The sequence below is a fragment of the Capsicum annuum genome, chromosome 6, assembly GCF_002878395.1.
Source record: "Capsicum annuum cultivar UCD-10X-F1 chromosome 6, UCD10Xv1.1, whole genome shotgun sequence".
Taxonomy (NCBI): Eukaryota; Viridiplantae; Streptophyta; class Magnoliopsida; order Solanales; family Solanaceae; genus Capsicum; species Capsicum annuum.
In genome coordinates, this window is record NC_061116.1 from 202537979 (window position 1) to 202559210 (window position 21232).

The window sequence follows — 21232 nt, forward strand, 5'->3', positions numbered from 1 at the left end:
TTGAGAGGCTAGCGTTGGATGGTTTTAGGCGGGGTAGGGGTAGGCCGAAGAAGTACTGGGGTGAGGTGATTAGGTGGGACATAGAGCAGTTACAGCTCACCGAGGACATGACCCTAGATATGAAGGTCTGGAGGACGCGAATTAGGGCAGAGACTAGGGCCAGTTTGGGTCGCTAGTGTAGGGAATTACTTGGTGGGGGTTTTATTCCTGTTATGATTCCGTGTTCCGTGTTCCATGTTTTATTATGAATCTGTGTGCTTTCCTCTGTTTTATATTACTTATGGGTGACGTATTTATGTTATGTAATCTGCTTCGGTGCTTTACTATGTGTTTGTGTGGTATCTCGTGCCTTGAGCCGGGGGTCTATCGGAAACAGTCTTTCTACTTCTTTAGAGGTAGAGGTATGGACTGCGTACATCTTACCCCCCCCAGACCCCACGAGGTGGGAATACACTGGGTTTGTGGTTGTTGTTGTTGTTGAAATTGTATGATACTTATGTGTGCCATTGCTATGCTTTTCCTATTCTATAGAATAGATTCAACTATTCATTCTAAATTATTATAAGTTAATTAATTTTTTTGTGTAAATTTGTATAAAATTGTACATATTGATTATAATCAGAGGCGAAGCCAGGATTTCAACTAAGGGGGTTCAATAATTGAAGAAAACCTAGTCAAAGGGGGTTCAACACCTACTATAAATACATAAAAATATTTTTAACCATATATAAATGATGTATTCTTCCGTCGAAGGGGGTTCGGCCGAACCCCCTAACGAGGCCTGGCTCTGCCCCTTATTATAATATAAGTTTATATATGGGCAATTGCATAAACTAAAGAGTAGCAATAAACCCTAAAAATTAATATCGAAATTGTATATGAAAGATAAATCTTCATAGTAATTTTGCATATAATTTATTTTACTGACTTTCTTTTTTTTTTTTTAAACATTTTACTGACTTTCAAAATGTATTAATACAGTTATCATGGTTGATACGTCTTCGACATCAATGTCAATGCTTCCCGAAGGAACTACAAAAATTGATATGATGATAATATATATCCACTACCCGAACCTTGATTTTTTAAAACTTTTGGCCTGAGTTGTGGCTTTGGATATAATTCCTTGAGTAATTTTCCATACTCTTTTAGTTATGATATCTATTGTGGATAAAATCAATTATTTTTATAAATACACAATAAAAATTCACCATTATATATCGTTAAATAGTTCGGAGCTAAAAGAATTTAACATAATTCATCGTTAAATAAAATTAGTAATGAATTTTTTATTGTTTAGCGACATAAACTATCCATCGGTAACTCCTATTTTTAGTATGTTTTGTAACGTTATTTTTATAATTAAACAAATTTTATAAATATGTGTGAAGTTAACTAGTCATATAATATATGCTATAATTCAATTTTAATTGATATCTTCTTAAAATAAATGCACATTTGTATGTGATGAACACAATGAGCTATTAGAAAAGCAAGATATGAAAGATGGAGCTCATCTCTACCTCAAAAATAACAAGGATGTTAAGCAAAAGGACAACATAAAGTGGACTGGGGATCTTCATGCCGAATTCATAAAAAGTTTACAACAACTTGGTAAAGAAAGTAAGTTTATTTTACTATTAATTAAATTTCCTTATAATTTATTTCTAAAGAGCGACATGAATAACTGAAATTTATACTTATGTCTAATATCAGCTTGTATTTATAAGTATCTTGGCTTGATTTGAAAATATTATAGTCATTAAATTATATTGCTTACTTGTGGACCATGTAGAATGTTACCCAAAGAATATTATGGAAATGATGAATGTGCCTGGTCTTATAAGGATGCAAATTGCAAGTCATCTCTAGGTACGTCTTTAAAAAAATTAAAGTGATATGTAACTTTTGAATGCATTTACTGCAGTTTTTCTGTAAAAAGAAATTATTTTATAAATTTTTTATTTTACAAAATGTTTTGGTTGAAACTATTTTTTATCAAACACTTTTCTGAGAAGTTATTCTTTCTACAACTACTTAATTTTAAAATTGTATATCTATAGAAAAAAGGATAAATTAAATGTAATTAAAAGGACATTATTCAACCTTTAGTTTTGGAAAGTCTTATCAAAACACTTAGTAATTAAAAAGATTAGAGATGGACTTTGTTTAATGATAAAAGTTAATTAATCATTGCTAATTTCTATATTTTTGTAGTGACAATTCTATGAAATAACATTCTTTTCAATCTTTAATTCATATTGTTTCGGAAGATTGTTATCGTTCAGTAATCATCAAACATCAAAAGTATTTTTTATTAAAAATAACTCTGTAGTTCATAGGATAAGTAAATATATTTATAGTCTAACTCTCTTATTTTTAATCTAACATCATCTAACATCTCTTAGAAATTTCGCAGTAACGTCAATTGAAAAGCTCTGAAAAAGCGCAGTGATCAGCCCAGAAATATGATTCTCAATAAAAAAGTAGTATTAGAAAATTTGGGACAATGTTTTATTTCTCCTACTTGACTATTTTTCATGTTTTGATCTAGTTGAATGATTGTTTTTTTTTTTTTATGAATTGTTGTGTTTTTAAAGCATTTTAATATTAAATTTGCTATTGAAATGTTGCATGTTGACGTGCATTGAAGTGTTGCATACTGGAGTATCTTTTGATCTTTATCTCCCACATTTCATTGTGGTAAAAATGGTCTTCTGATGACTTTTCTTCCATGTTTAACTGTGGAAGAATGAATGTGGCATTTTTCTTTTGTTACATCTCACTAACTATTCACTAATAGTTCTTCCTCTTTATGTTTTATAACTCATGTAACTTATAAGTCATTCATTTCCCCACATTCCTCTTATTCATTAAGAGGAAGAGTCCAATTATTGATTCAACAATTACTCCATCTCCACCCCAATTCCAGTTCCTGAAGCACATGCAAACTTCATTAGTAACATACATCTAATTCGTGTTAATTTCACATATGTAATATTGAAGTGACAAAATTATCTTGTCACATCAAAATTACCGAAAGTAACCCACTATAACAGTAAATCACATAACTAATTTTTGTTACTTTTAAAGTAATTGAACTATTTGAATTGCTCAATAACCGGAAGATGAACAACTCCAACAGTAAAGAATGATACTTTCAGCAAGCTAACCTCAATGTTCTTATGATTTAAATGCATTAATATGCAATTTCTAAACTTTGAAATCATTAACGGAGAGACTGGATGGAGCAAGGAAGAAATGGGGATGGTACTGAAAAGAGGCTATCCCTGCTATTAGTTATTACAATAGTATTTTTGTGCCGCGGTTGATACGCTTAATTTACCCAAAATTGCTAAAAGTCTTGAAGCAACGGTAAAATTGTACCCCTATGGCCTATAGATCACGGATTTAACCATCACTCTCTTGAGGTATGGCCCTTCCCCAGACCCTACTAAATGTAGGATGCTTCATCCATCGGACAAACTTTTTTTTTGTTCCCTTAGTTCTACCTACCACATTTTGAGGTGTGGAGACACTTCTAAGTTAAGCAGCAGTTGAACCAGTCCAGTTGAAAAAATCAGCAAAAAGACCTCGAATATTACGTGAGGAGTCAGAAAAGGGCAGAAATTTAACTGGTACAATCTATATAACAATTGCATATTCACCATACTTTAACCCAAAATCAAGCAAATTAGAGCATCCGAATGGCATAGTAGGCAGTACCTTCGGCAGCTTCACCATTATAATCAGGCAGAATAAACAATACCACAAAACAAAATAAAATAAGAAAAAGACACAGATTTTTGTGGAAACCCTTGCGGGAAAAACCACAGGAAAATGCAGAGGAAATTCACTATGAAGGATGGAGAATACAATGAGGAGAATGACGTATTAAAAATGTCCAAAACGACCCACTAAATTGCACTTATATAATATGTGCGTACAAATAAATCCTAGGCCCAAAAATATACAAACATGAGTCGTACCTCAATCTTTTCAGGGTCGGATCAATGGAATTTGGGTCACAAACTATAACAATCTCCACCTTGACACGAATTCTAATTCAGAACTCAAATCCGTTTTAAGAAAACTCTCCACCTCTTCTACAAAAACCTCTAAGGGCTCATCTTAACTGCTGAAACCAACCAAGTCCAAGCAATGCTCAAACTTGGCATATGGTAGTGTCTTGGTCATCATATCAATTGGGTTATCATGAGTACTAATCTTGCTTAACACAATATCACCAAAAGCAATAATTTCACGTACAAAATGATACCGAACATTAATGTGCTTTGTCCTCTCGTGAAACATCTAATTTTTTGTAAGGAAGATAGCACTCTGAATGTCACAAAAGATAGTAGTAATAAGGGACGGCTCTACCTTAGAAAAAAATAGGTGGTTTCCTTAGGCCCCCAAATTTGAGGGGCCTCATTTCTCACTATAATATATTATAGATTTTTTAAAAAATAAATAAATATTATTCATAGAAAAATTATTTTTTTATATAAAAAAAGAATTATTAGAAGTTCATATATCTAGATTATTATGTCTCAAGAAAGATTAAATGCATTAATTATATTGTTACTTAAAAAAGAATAATTAGAAAAAATCGATTATATAATTTTGAAAATAGAGTTAGTAAAAGAAATCACTTTTTTTCAAAAAGTTTAAGGCCACTATTTGATTATCGCATTAGGCCACCAATACCCTTGAGCCGGCCCTAGTAGTAATCTGTATGTCTTTGCTAAGTTCACCAAACAGACCCTTTAACCAAATAGCTTCCTTGTAAGCATCTGTAATAGCATGTACCCTGCCTCAGTAGTTGACAAAGCAACTGTAGTCTGCAATGTAGCTTTCCAACTAATAGCACAACCACCAATGGTGAAAACATAGCCTGTAAGGGACCTCCTTTTATCAAGGTCTCCTAGAAAATTAGAATCAACATACCCGATCACTCCATCTCTATTTCTCTCAAACTACAAACAAACATCAGCAGATCCATGCAAGTATCTGAAAATCCACTGAACTGTTTTCCAATGTTCTTTACCAGGATTCGTATGTATCTACTAACTATACTGACTGCATACGATAAATCTGGTCGTGAACACACCATCACATACATAAGAAACCCAACGACACTAGAGTATGGAACTTGAGACATATAGTCATGCTCATCATCTGTCTTTAGAGATAATGTGGCTGAGAATTTGAAATGAGCTTCCAATAGAGTACTAATAGGTTTGGCATTTTGAATATTGAATCTGTGAAGCACTTTCTCAATGTACCTTTTCTGACTCAAGTATAACTTACACTTCTCTCTATCCCTCAGAATTTCCATTCCAAGGATCTTCTTTGTTGCTCCTAAATCCTTTATCTCAAAATCCTTACTAAGTTGGTCTTTGACTTTTCTTATCTCTCTCATATCCTTCGCTGAAATCAATATATCATCAACATACAAGAGAAGATACACAAACGAACCATCACTTACCTCCTTGAAATAGACACACTATCATAACTACTCCTCCTAAACATATATGAAGTCATAATAGAGTCAAACATCTTATACCACTGTCTGGTTGACTATTTTAAGACATAAAATGGACTTTTCCAGCAAGCATACATCGTCCTACTTTTCTGAAACTACAAAACCCTCTGATTATTGCATATAGATGTCCTCCTCAAGTTCTCTATGTATGAATGAAGTTTTGACATCCAACTGTTTAAGCTCAAGATTGAGCATGGCCGCAATATCAAGAAAGGCTCGAATCGAACTATGCTTTATAACTGGAGAAAACACATCTGCGAAGTCAACACCTAGAACCTGACTGTAACCTTTAGCAACTAGTCTTGCTTTGTACCTAGCATCTTCAACTCCCGATGTTTCTTTTTCTTTTGAATATCCACTTGCAACAGACATCTTTCTTATCTTTAGGGAATCTCAACAAATCCCATCTGTCATTATTACGAGTGATTCTATTTCCTTCTGCAGAGCAATCATCAATCGGCTAGAATCATCACAACTAAATATCTCTGAGTAAGAAGAAGGTTATTCACTGGAATCAATACCTTCTACTACATTCAATGCATAAGCAACCAATTTAGCTTCACCATACTTCTGAGAAAGTCTAATATCTCTCCTAGGTCTATCTTTAGCAATAGAATATTATGGTGCCACTGGTAGTGAAGAAGAAATAGTATCACTTTGTATCTCCAGGATAGACTGAGAAGTAGGCACTGGTATGGCTCTAATCTATAACTCAACGTGGTTTCTTGACTTTTGCTAATTCATGTCACTAGGCTCATCTGGGGACGAAGCCCAAAGCATGACAGTTTCATCGAACACAATATCCCTGCTAATTATAACCTTTCTATTTTCTGGACACTAAAGCTTATATCATTTAACACCAGACTTATAACCTATAAATAAGCACTTGATAGATCTAGGTTACAACTTTCCACTATCAACATTAGCATAAGCAAGACAATCTTCAAATCAGAGTAACTGGCAGGACTACTGAACTATACCTCTTTTGGAGTCTTTTTGTTAATCCCAACTGGAGGAGAGCGGTTAGTAAGAAGACAAGTTATGGAAGCATCTTTGGCCCAAAAAGACATGGGTAAACCAGCATTAGAGAGAGTACAATGTACCTTCTCTATTATAGTCCTATTCATTCATTGGCCACACCATTCCGCTGCAGAGTATGACGAACTATTAAGTGTCTCACAATTCCTTCTGACTTGCACAGAATATTAAATTCATTAGAATAGAACTCTAAACCATTATTTGTTCGAAGGTGGTTTCCCTGCTTCCCTGTTTGTTTTTCAATCATAGTCTTCCACTCCTTGAAAATAGGCAATACATCATTCTTTTTCTTCAGGAAGTACACCCAAACTTTTCTGAAATAGTCATAAAAAATAGTCAACATATAATTAGCACACCCGCTAGAAATTACTCTAGAAGGACCCCAGAGATCAGAATGAATGTAACCAAGTGTGCTTTTAGTAGAGTGGATGCCTTTAATGAATCTGACTCTCTTCTGTTTCCCAAAAATGCAGTGCTCACAGAACTCCAATTTGGTAATACATTAAGAAGGCCTCTCATACTTAGTTCATCCATCCTATTTTCATTCATATATCCCATATCCCAGACGCATATGCCAAAGATTAGCAACATCACTATCTGATAGAGAGTAAGTAGAAACAACAACATCACCTGTAATCGTAAAGCCTTGAAAGACGTAAAAATTAGCAGTTTTTCTCTGTCCCTTCATCACAACAAGATCACCTTTACTAACCTTCAGGACTCCACCTTTACCAGTGTACTTATATTCGTTCGAATCAAAGGTACTCAAGGAAATAAAATTTCTCTTCAGGTCTGGGATATACCGCACAATAACAAGTGTCCTCACAACCCCATCAAACATCTTAATCCTAATTATTCCAATACCAACTATATTATAAGGTATGTTATTTTTCATCAACATAGAACCTTTAGAGACCATTTCATATATTGTAAAACAATCCCGATTGCGGCACATATGAAATGTGTAAGCTGAATCAAGAATCCAATTTTCACAGGATTTTGAGTTACCATTAGAAAATACCAAGAGTTGTCCATCACTACTGCCATCTTCAACAAAATTGGCTTCACCGAACTTCTTTAGTTGTTTTCCTTTGTAGTTTTCAGCTACCCATTTATTTCTATTCTGTAACTTATGACACTCAGATTTGATATGGCCGTTCTCTTGGCAGTAATTATAGGTTTTGTTTCTGTTTTTAGATTTTGACCTATTCTTGTCATCACCTCCAGAGTTCCTCTCCTAAGTCCTTCCTCAAATAATGAGACCATCTCCTTGAGTCACCGACCCATTCATAAGATGCTTTATCTTCTCCTTAAAGAACAATGCATCATAGACTTCATCTAGGGTTAGGGTATCAAGACTATATAGAATTGTATCCCTAAAGGTCGAATATGATGCATGTAGCGAACATAGCAGAATTGACCCTAGATCTTTCTCATTGTGCTTAACCTCTAGAGTCTCTAAATCAGAGACGATTTCCTTAAATAAAGTTAGGTGATCATTCAAAGACACACCCCCAGACATGCGATGGGTGTTGACACCTAATTTTGACGTCCCGATATTGGTTTTAGGCTATTATTTTCATCAAATTATTTAATTTTAATTATCAATATTTTTACACATCATTTTTTATATTAAATATGTACTAACGTGTCGCATTCATAATTCAGAAAAATGTATAAATTATTTTATTATCTTTTAGCATCATTTTATAATTTTTAAATATGATATTTTATGTAATTTTATTAAATTATTTTTTCACGTAATTGTGCACACACATTTTTTTCTCAAAACACATTGTCTAGTTTTTCATTATTTAATACTATTTATTTATGTTAGTATTTTTATTTATTATTATTAACATTGTTATTATATATGTTATTATTTATTATTTATTATTTATTATCATAATTTATTATTTAATTATTATTATATATTATTATCACTACTTTAATTTAAATAACGACCTATTTTTTAAATTAATTTTTCTAATTTTTTATCTTATAGCTTAATTTTTACCTTATCTATTACAAATCTAGCCAATTTACATTTTATTCATATCAATTTTAGCCATATTTACGTGAATTTTAACCTAATCTATTATGATCCTAGTCATATTTTTAATTCCACATAAGCTTAAATGTCAGCCGTTAATCAAGATTGATCTAACGACTGAGATTAAATCCCATTTATTTTCCTTTTATACAACTAAAACCAAACCTAACCCTAATTTTTCATTCCTATCAGCCTTTACCTCTCTCTCTCATCCGCCTCTCTCTCCCTCTCCCTACAAACCTCTCTTTTTTTTCCCTCTAAAAAAATCATCCCCAATGCCGTCAAACAATAGCCAAAGACCAGCCCGCTCTAGCGTCGTCCCTCCGTTCACCATTAATACCGCCATGAGCAATTGCCGCCTCAACCACCGGAGAAAGTTCTATCTCTGGCAAAATAGCGACGACAGCTCCCTCCCTCGTATCCCGCTGTCCGTCCTCACTGCTGCCAGCACCGCACCACCAGCCCCCTCCGCCTCTACCACCATCTCTCCCTCCATTTTCCCCTTCCAGCGATGAACCAGCAAGCCAACGCCACTCTAATATTACCATAAGACCCCCTGCAGTCCAACCTCCTCCGCAAACCAACCATCGCCGCCCCAAGTCATCTCCGCCGTCCACCCGCCACCAACCTTCTCTGCACCATTGACCCATTTTTGAAAAAAAAAGATGGGCTCTGAATAACCCATCCACAGGTTTGTTTACATGTTGAAGTTGCATGTCTGATTAATCCTATCCACTTCTTTTCTTTTCTTTGACAAAGTTTAAGGTTTAAAACAGACGGAGTCCGATTGATATTTTGGTGCGATTCTTTATAATTCGTTATTGACTACTTGTTTAGATTGTCATACGTGATGAACCCCAATTTATATCAATTGTGGCATTAGAAATAATTTAGCATATACTCATGTCTTGACACTTCGTCATAATTCCTACATAGTGAGATGACGTGTTGACGTGAATTGGGTTATTGTTGAAGGGATAATTACGTGACTGATTTTTACTTTGCCTTGCAGCACTGACACTTTATTATTTTCTCTCATATTTGGTTGATGAGATTTCGTGTCGTAAATAGATGTTTTACTAATTGAAGATTCTCTTATTTGGTATGATGTTAATTGATTCAGTTTCCTTGTTGAAATTGAGACAACTTTTCCTTTCTTTTGAGTCATTTTTAGTAAATATTACTTGAATATTTATAACTTGTATGTGAATTAGAATATGTTTATCGATTGGTTTGTTGTATTTTTTTTAAACAAAATAATGGCATCATGGTTACATATTTATGGCAGAAATTTTCCGTGTGAGTTTTCTTATTTTTCTTTACATATACTTGACATATTGTGCGTATACATTTATGGTAACTTAACATATTTCTTTCCTCTTGGGGATTCAATCCACAGATTTGAATTTTTCTTGAATATTCTTTTACCTTTTTTACTTTTTCCTTTGATTGATTGGATCACTTATTTAAAGGAAAAATTTTTCTTAACCGACAAATTAGCATATATCTCGCCCACTCAATTGATTAACTTACTGACTGATTTTATAGAATATTTTATTTTCCTTTCATTTCGACACTGATTGATTTTATTACCTATTCCTCACCTTTTACTTCTCTACTCTCCCACTATATAAACAACTCTTCTTTTGCATTAACAGAAAACTGACACAATCATTACTCTCCTAACAAAAATCATTGATTATTTTAATGCAAAAGCAATTAGATATTCTTCTTTGGTTTTCTGGGAGGCTTAGTGTGATCCCCGCATCGTATTCTCACATGTGTTCGTATTTATTATTTCTATTATTTCTTATTGCTGCTCACCTGTAAGTACCTAAAATGATGAAATTTAATTATCTATTTACTCATTGGATGCTTTAGCGTGTTAGAAAGCATTTTCATAGGAACTCTTCTGTGGTGCTTATCATGTCATTGTTTGATCATTTGTGTATAAAATCATGCTATGGTATCTTCGTTTGCCTATATATTTGCTGTAGACACCTAGTTTTGTCCCTCCCAAGTTCAATTTTATTCATTTTTACCTCACTTTATTGTACCCTCACCCATTCTATACTTTCCCCACAAGAAAACAAATACAACAAATCCTAACAAATTAAATCACCAATCCCAAAATATTCCCTTATCCTAACTAATTTTTACACCTCATCCACACCCTACCGCTACCCTACCTACCCACGTGACCCCACCCATTTCCATCTCACGTTTTTTCCTTGTTTGTCCATAACAAATTACACATACAATAAAAAAGGAAGGGGGCCCACGGGAATTGGGGGATACAGCTCATAGGGATCTTTTCCATTTTTATATACTTCAAAAAAATACCAAATTGAGGGAGGAGAATTAGAGGGGGGCATAATTTGCACATACACATAGACCCATATACTCACCACTCTCAATTGACCATGGGAATAGAAGAACACTTCAAAAATTCCTCACTTTCTCAACATCCACACAGAATAATCTGAATGGCTTCTTCACCATAGACACATAACACAGTGGAGAATTTTCTTTTCTTCTCCACCATCACAGCAATACTCATTCTCACGGAGGACCTCACACATCACATACATACTCCATTTCTTTTTCCTTTTTCTTGGTACGAAGAGAACTATACACACTTTCACATATACACACCACTATCACCGAAAAAGAACCCCTACTAAAGTGAAATCCACACTACCCTCCATGCACCAGCTATTGAGAACAAAAAATAGCTGGGAATAAGAGTGAATCATGTGTGAGAGAGGGAGATTGGAAATTGGAAACTGAGAAAAAAAAAGTGAAGGGAAACCCGATCAGCTCACCGAATTTCGGAAGGGGGTGGTCCATTTTTGCTGGATCGGAAATGGGTTCATTTGTGGTTTGTTTTCGTGATTCCTATTTTGGGTCAAACTAGTTTTGGTTTTGGATTCATAATTCTGTTCACAATTATCGATTTAGAAGTTCGTATTGAGTTTGTCTTACTAGTTTTGAATTTGGTCCATATCTATTTATGACGTCTACGCAAACAACAGCAGCATCACCCATTTTTATCAAAATCAATTCCAAAATCAGTCAATGTGGGTACAACATTTGGTTTGGATCAGTCTATTTGCCGTGGTCTGTTGCGGGTTGCAATTTCTCAAATACCGAGTTGAATTTTAGTTCGTTGTTGAGGTATTCTATTCGGGATTCTAAGTCCGGGCTTTCTTAAACATTTTCTCAATGAAATCCGTTCTTTGAAGGTCCATTTCTAATCTTTACTCTTTTGATTTCCTTGTTTATGATATTTGGTGCATGGATGTTGTGGTAGTGCATTGTTTGTTGATTGAACAATTTTGTTGATAATTGGTGTTGTTTTACCTGAATAAGTAGTCGTAAGCATGAAATAGATAATGATATGGATGGATAATTATTCTTATGTTTAAACTGTCATGTATAAATTTGGGTATGGGAATCGGAGATTAATGAAGTAATTTGAATCGGTTGTTTGACATAAAATGGATAGGGATGTCGTTGAATTTGGATTAATTTTGATTCACTATGTTGAACATAATAGTAGCATAATATACGCCGTCTTAAGCATAGGCAAGCGATAGGTGTACCCAAAACTTATGATTTGTGATTGTTGAATGATGAAATGTTTGTGGAATGGTCTTGATTTATGCATTGGGATCTATTGTATTCATTTGGTCGGGGGATGCCCCAAGGAATTTGTATTGATTTATCCGGGGAATGCCCCAAAGTACCATGTACTTAAAGACGACTCACGATCATGGCCCGGAATGTCGGGTGGAGAAAGTATGGGAGTGTAGTTTAGAATTAGCATAGAATAGAATAGGCTTATATTTTCATATTTTTCTATTTCGGGATTGTAATAATCAGACTAGACACTAAAATTTTGGATTTTTTTTGTTTGTTTAATTGATTGTTTTGTGTGATTTTGTGTGGTTAATATATTCATAATGTCAAATTAGCTGATATGCTCCACCAAGCGACCATAGTCGAACCATGGGATCGAGGGGTGCCTAATACCTTTCCCTCGGTCAACAAAATTTCTTAATCGGAATCTCTATTCGCAGAGATGTTATAGAGTAAAAACCGTTTTGAAAAGTATTTCCAAAGGTGACTTGGCACACCGGATTATGCCAAGTGGCGACTCTGAGTTTTAAATAGACAAAGTCCTTTTCAAAATAAATCTCCATTTTGTCACTTGATAATGAAAACCCTTCAAAACTTTAAATTAATCTTTTTGGTAAAAAAAAGGGTCTGACAGCTCTGGCGACTCTGTTGGGGATTTTTCAGAATTCAATCTTATTTTGGAGTTTGTATTGGCTTAGCTTGGCACTATAGGTGTATAGACATTTTGTTTGTGTTGTTTTATGTCATTGTTTATCATTGTTGAGTGCCTACGTGCTCTTTGTTTACAGTTTTTACTTTATGTGTTACCGCTTTGTATCTGACATCATGTGCATAACCCGAGTCTTTTTTTCTTCAACAAGTTCGTAGTACACGTGTGTACACGACCTATAGTTAAGTTACCCTTATTGTAGGAGGGGGAGTCATTGGGTTGTATGGAGTAGGTGGACAGCTAAAGCAATCCAGTATCGACCATATGCCCCCCCGAACAGCCTTGTTAGTGGACCCCAGCATAGGTCAGCCTTTAGGTCATGTTTATTTGCATCGTATTGAGACCTAGAGGGACCCACGTGGCCCTTTGTACGAGATTCACCTCTAAAAGCATCCCTACATGCTAAATGTCGCATCTTTGAGAGTAACATGATAATTTGACAGACTGATTTGGGATAAAGCATGAGTTAGAAACAAACTGTGTCGGCAAGAAATTGTTGAAAAAAAGGAAGAAAAACAAAAAGTGAAAAAAAAGAAGAGATTTGGTAGTTTTTAGGGTTCTTTATGACTTTTGTTTTTTCACAATTAAAAAAAATGTTTTTTTTTACTTTTTTCACTCATTTCCCAAAATATCAAACACCTTAAAAAGATTTTTCTTTTATTTCATTAGTAAGTATTCTTAATTCGAAAACTCCAAAAATATTTTTTCCTTTCAATAGGAGCTTTGTACATTTTTATATAATGAAAATATCAAAAAGATTTTTTTTCTTTTATAGTTGTTGGTGTTAGTTTCTAATTAAAAATCCAAAAAGATTTTATTTGTCTGTCTTTAGTCGTTTCTCTCAATTCAGGGTTTAGTTTGTCATTTAATCCTTAATTTTCCAATCTGGAGGAACTATGCACCCATGATTCTCCTCTCTCAGGAGTGAGATACGGAGGCAGCCTATTGTGGGTTCGGGGATCTTATTTGAAAAATCCAAAAAAAGATTTTCTTCCCTTTTCCTTTAAAGTAGGTGTTTCCTATACATCTTTAAAAGAAAATCACAAAAAAGATTTTTTGTTAATAGCTTCAAGTCTCATTTTCGTATGAAATTCAAAAATTGAAAACCCAAAAAGATTTTTCTTTTGTAATCATAGGTTTCGTTTTGTATAAGGAGTTTAAACCTGAAAAATGCAAAAAGATTTTCATCAATTCTTTTGACAATTTGTTATTTTTGATGTTTCTGAAAAAAAAAAAGAAAAGAAAAATAATTAATTGGCCATTTTGGCAAGACTTCACGAACTACGCACACCTGATTCTCCTTTTTCGGGGGTGAGACACATAGGCGCCCCTCTTGGGTTTGGTGACCTTTTCCAAAAGAAAAAAAAAGGTTTTGAAAAAAAAATGTTGAATTCTAACACATTTTCTATCTCTTGTTCAGTTAGTTTAAGGTGGTTGGTTTGTGGCATTTTGGCTGGTCCTCCAAATTGCACCAAGTTACAGAGAAAGTTATGCGAACAAGGATATTGAGTTTGTTGTCACTGATCAGATAGGGAGTTCGGGCAATGAGAATTTAGGAGCTAATGAAAAGATTTGAAAATTAAGGCAACAAATGATAGAAATTCATCGAGCTTGGGCTAATGGGTTGCCACCTCCTCCATTTCCCGATGATAATCTGGAATATCTTTATAGCTTGCCTCCAGTGTCACATACACAGTTTCCTATTTTTGTTGACGCACCACGACATTCATCAGGACCTGTGGGCAACACTATCCAAACACTTCCAATATTCATTTTCTCACTCCTCAACACAAAGCTACCACATGCTCGGCTCTACCCACTGTTCATGTTTTAACAGCACCACCCCCAGCCGAAGCTCCTACTTTTGAGGTTTATCCACAAGTTGTGCCTCCTCACTTTGCGAGAAAGCCTGTATTGAATATTTTTGATAATTAACATCATGCTATTGAACCCACATTTAAGTCGACTAATCCTTATGGCTATACTCACCCACCTGAATTTCCTCTTTACACTGAGAAGCCTCACTACTGGAAATCACCCCTATGGCAACAAACTTTTTGGCGATTGTTAACAAAGCATTACAATAGGTGGTCTATTGCGACGGTTCCAAGTGTTTCCATAAATAATTATTCTATTAGTTATAATTTTACACTATAACCGTTGCATTGATAATAAGCGTTGCCATAGATAAACAAAAAAAGCTATAGAAATGCTTATTTTATTCCTTCTATTTTCACTAAAAATTTGATAAGTCTGCCAAAAAAGAAAACCTAAGACGACTGTCTCTTCCCTCTTAGCTTTTACTTCCCTTTCTCTCTTAGTTTCTCTATTAGCACTCAGCTTACTAAACCTTTAAAAAAAATAATATACTACGATAAGGGAATCAATCGATTTGTACGACAATCAATCGATTTAGGAAACGGCTTCTATATACTACAATTGCTACAACAACAATCAATCAATTAGGGAATTGGCTTCTCTTCGCTACAATTGCTACACCGACAATCAATCGATTAGGGGAATCGACTTCTCTTCACAGCAATTGCTACAACGACAATCACTCGATTAGGGGATTTGGTTTCTCTTCACTACAATTACTATGATTTGGTAGTGAGCTTTGTAAGATTTACTGGTGCCGCTTCAAAAATCGATCTACTGGTGCAAGGAATATTTAGACCGAATTTGCACTTTAATTTCTCTCAAATTTGCACTTTAACTGCTTCAATTTGGGGATTTTAAGGTTAGTGTATTGTTCTACGTCTTTGACCTAATTTTTGGGGATTTTGAGTTTTTCTTCTCCTTCGAGAACATTTTAATGCTAGGTTTATTTGATTGCGTGAACATTGGTAAAAACAGTAGTAATAATGTGACCATGACTTGGTATATTTTGATTGCTAATGATTTTTATGTTACCATTAGTTACTTTAAACTAAGACGGCTCATATTAAGTGAAGTTTTGACTACTGATGTAACAATGTTTCAGGCTTTCTGCTACTGTCGTAATAATGCGTCCATGAGTATCAAAATTAAATGCTTGGTTATGAAAGGAAGAAGAAATTGGAATGAAGGTTGGTTACATGGTAAAGAAGTTTGGATGGGGTGAAATTTATACAATGAGATAAGTCTGAAGAAATGATTGATATTTCATTGTAAAAGATTAGTTTTTAAGTAATTCATGTTAATATGGTTATGGCAAACACGAACCAGTACTTTTTGTCATAGTAACTGTTCTTTGATAATCATAAAAGCAAATGTACTCCAAACCAATTTTGATAATATTAGTTTGACGCCAATATTTATGGTCTAAGAGAAAATGAAAGGGAAACCCGGTGCACAAAGCATCCCACGCTAGTAGGGTCTAGCGAAGGGCCGCACGACAAGGGTGTGATGTTCAAATGAAAATGATGGAAACAAGGTCTACTGTCTAATGAAATTTATGGTCTCAGATGTCATTAGAATGTTGTTATTGACTGCAGACTGTATCTCTATTACACATTGATAATTGTTGCTGTCAACTATAGGCTGCTATGCTACTGAAGCTGCTGCTTAGCTTGCTGTTGTTGGAGTGAACTTTTAAAAAGATTAATATCTCCATGTTCCTTGGATGGACTAGTCATGTTAACCTCCTTAATTTTGTTTCTGCTAGAGTCTAGTTGTTCCTACTCCATATCATTTATAGGTTGTTTTTCCTCAGAACATTCTAGTATGATAGCTTCTTTACTAATCTCTATTTTTGCTTCAAGGATATTGCTGGATAAGTTATAATTTTCCCACTTTCCTTAATTATGGGTTGTTGCTGTTTCATATCATCCTTAGGGGAAATTTTTTCCTTATCTTTGTTGTGAATCATTGTTGAATCTTCTGTCAACCTATTACTTTTTGCATCTTTTACCTCAATGTCACTATGATCCTTAACAAGTTCTTTTCATTACTCTCTCTTTGTCTTATTTAGCAGGATCTCTTGGGCTTCTGGCAGTTTCTTGAGGAGGTACGGAAAAGAGGTTGAGTAAGGGGAGTGCTTGTGTAGTAAAAGAGGATGGCAAGTCACTTTTCTCTCTTTAATTTGAGGTGAGAAAAAGGCTATCTCAAGTTACATTTTGATTCTTTTTATATGCTCATGATGTTTTTTGCAGTACTAGATATTGATTCTGTTGGTACATTTACTATGGGCCATGAAGAACTTAACTATATCAAGAAGGGGGGACCTGGGAGGAGTTTGACTTCTGGTGGACTAATATTGAACATCAGTGCTACTTTGCATTACAATGCATCTTGGTATCAAATCCATGTAGCTGTTGCTAAGGTTTGGAACTTCAGCTTCAAGCTTAGTTTGTGTTCATTTTTATTTTGTTATTTTTAATTCCCACTTATATCATCTCTCGGTACAGGATGCTGTTGATGCAGTCACTAGAAATTTGGCTCTAGAATGGGGCACAGACTATGATATTAGGGTAAATAGTATTGCACAAGGCAACATAGGTGACACTGCTCGCATGCATAATCTTGGACCGGAGGAGATAAGCAATAAGAGCAGAGAATACATGCCTCTCTACAAACTTGGGGAGAAATATGATATTTCTATGGCTGCTCTGTAGCTTGTGTCGGATGTTGGTTGGTAGCCTGATGCTTTTAGACTTGCACTGAAGTTTTACACCAATGTTAATATTAATTGGTCATAATGATATTTATGATCTAGAAGACTTTTAAGCTATTAAATATGAATTGAGATAGATGCATCTTTGTATTAATTACTTGGTTCATATTAGGTGATAGGTAATTCCCACTTCTACTTCCTTCTCTTGGTGACATCTTTGTATTAATTACTTGGTTCATATTAGGTGATAGGTAATTCCCACTTCTTCTTCCTTCTCTTGCCTCACCACCATGTGCTGTTGTGCATGTCCAAGTTCACTATTAAAGCCGTGTGGGGGCTCTATCAATTCACTATCATTGTTGCCTTGTTATTCATCTCATTTTCTTTTTCAAAACACAAACGCAAAGTCTAGTGAAGCCGTGTGAGGCCTATTTCGATTCACTAGCAACTTGTTGTTCATCTTGTTGTTCTTGTGTTGGTTTGTGAATCCATGTGAGGCCTCTTTCCTTTTTTCTAGTTATTGGTATAGATTTGTGTCTTTTTGCTTGTCGAAACTCAGTAGATTACCTGTTATGTCCAGCAATGGAAGTGTTTGTATTATTGATGAAACTTTTGTTTACTAGTCAGGAAACACATTATGAGATCCATTAGGAGCACTATATCACTGACACTTGCTTGCTTTGACTCCCTTTCTAAGTTGCTATATTGTCAAACTGCATGCTGAATTCCTTTTACACATGTATGTGTGTGTGTACATATATATATATATATATATATATATATATATATATATTTATATTTTATTTTATGTCTATGTCTGTCAAAATATCTATCTATCACTACCCTGTTCCTGCATGGCTACATTGTCAACCAAATTAGCATTGAAAGTATAAAATTGGGAGGATTAGTTTCTTAAATGTTGACTTACGGGGTCTCTTTGGTTAACTTTTCTCTTATAAATTAGTGTTTTACTTCACAAGACTCCTCTTTTTTTTGGAGATTTTGGTGGTAATGGTATGATATAGATGCTTCTGCTTTAGCTTAAACTAAGGCTCAGATATTAATGTCTTCCAAAATCTTAAAACACATTTGAAACCAAAAAGAGACCGTACAGGTAACCTTCGTCATTAACTACTAACCAGCCATAGTAGATGAATAATTTTTTCTACTGAAGGTGGTGTCTATATTTATAATTGGGATGTATCATTGATAATGCAAGTGTGTTAGTTTTAGCTAGTCTTCTCTCATTTTCACTTTGGCATGACTATTTATGAAATGTGTGTTACTTGAATTCATTGTTTTTCTTGCAACTTAATCTTTGCCTTGTGGCTTTAACTTCTAAAGTTCCTCCAAAGATTGTGCCTTGCTCTAGTAAAATTGAAAAGTATGTCCAGGAACCATTTTTCAGTGCAAGAAATTCATTGATGTTATGTCCATACATGTTAATCCTGAAGACTTCATAGTTATCACTGGTAGACTTCTACATTAATCAATAAGTAGATCCAACACAATTTTCATTGTCAGTATTACTAGTGTCATTTCCCATTCGTTCATCACCAGTACTACAATCATCATAACTAGAGCCTTGAGGGATGGGGTTTTCTGTAAAGGGTGGTTGCTTCTCCCTGCTATGTCTATCTCAGCAACACCCCTTGAGTATTCCACTGTAAAAAGGGGCTATGCTCTTCCTTTATCTGCTTCTGCTGTGACCACTTGCATACCTGGTATCCACGTTGATCACGCAGATCACCTGAACCAGTGACAATTTGTTCACAATACAATAAATAGTGCAGGTTTTCAAGCTGATGCACAAATAGTACTTTGAAGGGATTCCGCCGCTGGTTTCTACTTTCGATACGGCAAAGAAAGAGGAATTGCAGAATCAGTTCTATGTGGTACCAGATGATCTTATCTTGTTTGCTGTTTGTCACCATGCAGAAGTCAATAAAACATTGGATCATCTAAGAACATATGTTGCACATGAACTGGGTTTAATTGACAATGTGAGTATCTGATGTCCAAATTTGGATTAACATATGTGCTTATCTGTAAAAGACTTAGGTTCTTGAGTAGAATCTTGTATTTCCTAATATCCATCTTTATTTTGTTCATATATCTAGTCCAGGCATTCAATACTTTGGGTGACTGACTTACCAATGTTTGAGTAGAATGACTCAGAACAGAGACTTGAGGTATGGTTCCTTGAAGTATAACCTTGAATTATGTTTCCCTTTCCCTGTGAAATCTATAACCTTAACCTTATAACTTTAACGACCGTTTAACCTGATAACCTTAACGGCCACCGTTTAACCTTATAACCTTATAACCTTATAAGGTTAACGGCCACCGTTTAACCTTATAACCTTAACGGCCACCATTTCACCTTATAACCTTATAAGTTTAATGGCCACCGTTTAACCTTATAACCTTAATGTCCACTGTTTAACCCTATAACCTTAACGACTACCGTTTAATCTTATAACCTTATTAGTTGGTCTTGTTTGGTTTTAGTTTGCTTTTGTTATGATTTTTGTTAGCGTTAATCACATAGAAAGCAAGAAAGGCCTGCAATTACAAGAACTGTATCAGTTAGAAAACCAATTGAATGCTTAGGGAAAATGACCTAAATAAAATCCATGCAACTATTGTAATAACCATTGAAAAGGGCTACATTCAAAAGAAATAAGACTCACCTGGGAAACATTAGTCACAAGTTTAGTAAGAACATAAACAAGAGCAACTTGCTGATATAAAATCTTCTTAAACCAATACATCCAATAAATTCTAACATAACCTTTGACATGAGCTTCTAGTTTCAACCTGGCCAAGAAAGGCAAAACTTCAAGATTAACATCTAAACGATAATTATGTATTTGAATATTGTTTAGTTTACAACTGGGAGTTTTTGCTTTATAAGGCTTGTGTGTTCTGAATTTGTTGCTTTATAATGCTTCTAGTTGTATTTTAGAAGATCAAGACACACTTATTTGTTGCTTTATAATGCTTCTAGTTGTATTTTAGAAGATCAAGACACACTTCTACTGCATGCCAATTTTTCTTTGTTATTTTAACCAGCTTGACATTACATTTTTGCTCTTCATCTTACAGAGACTTAAAGAATCATGAATCAACAAGGGCGTTCGAGAAATAATCAGAAAATGAAAAACTTTCTTTCAGCTGGATCACTAGCAGCTTTACGAAACAAACAAATACTAGAACACAAGAGATGGAGAAAATGATGAAGACATTGACCATACTTGAGAAGATTTTTGGGTTGTGGATACATTCTCTAATATAAAAAGTTTTGTTGAGAATTTGTTTAAGCTTGTCTCAACTTGAACTCGCTAGTATGTAAAACCTTAACTAATAATTTGGACTTGATTACATTTTACTTTTGGATTTAAATTACTACCTTGTTGCATATTTTGAATTATGAGATTATTAATGAATGATTTTGTTTTGTGATGTGTATATATTGTGTTATAATTTATTATGCATATAAATAAAAATTTACATTAATACGACTATTTATATAAATCATTTTAATTTAATTACAAAAGCGTCGCAATAGATGTTATTGCGATGGTTTAATGTCGTTGCAATAGAATCTATTACAACAGTTCGTAACTGTTGCAATAGATGAAAATA

At 34.4% G+C, this 21232-nt stretch overlaps 1 long non-coding RNA gene across 2 annotated transcripts; it reads left to right on the forward strand.

Moving 5' to 3' along the window:
• Window positions 1-10735: 10735 nt before the first annotated feature.
• Window positions 10736-20981, forward strand: LOC107876131. 2 transcript variants are annotated; one of them, XR_007056714.1, is made up of 7 exons: window positions 10736-11884; window positions 16946-17058; window positions 17169-17293; window positions 17379-17601; window positions 19378-19587; window positions 19705-19776; window positions 20693-20980. It is a non-coding gene; the product is annotated as an uncharacterized LOC107876131 (long non-coding RNA). The 2 variants fall into 2 exon arrangements; XR_001676001.2 differs by lacking the exon at window positions 10736-11884 and adding an exon at window positions 15208-15730 and having other exon boundaries at window positions 20693-20981.
• Window positions 20982-21232: the final 251 nt, after the last annotated feature.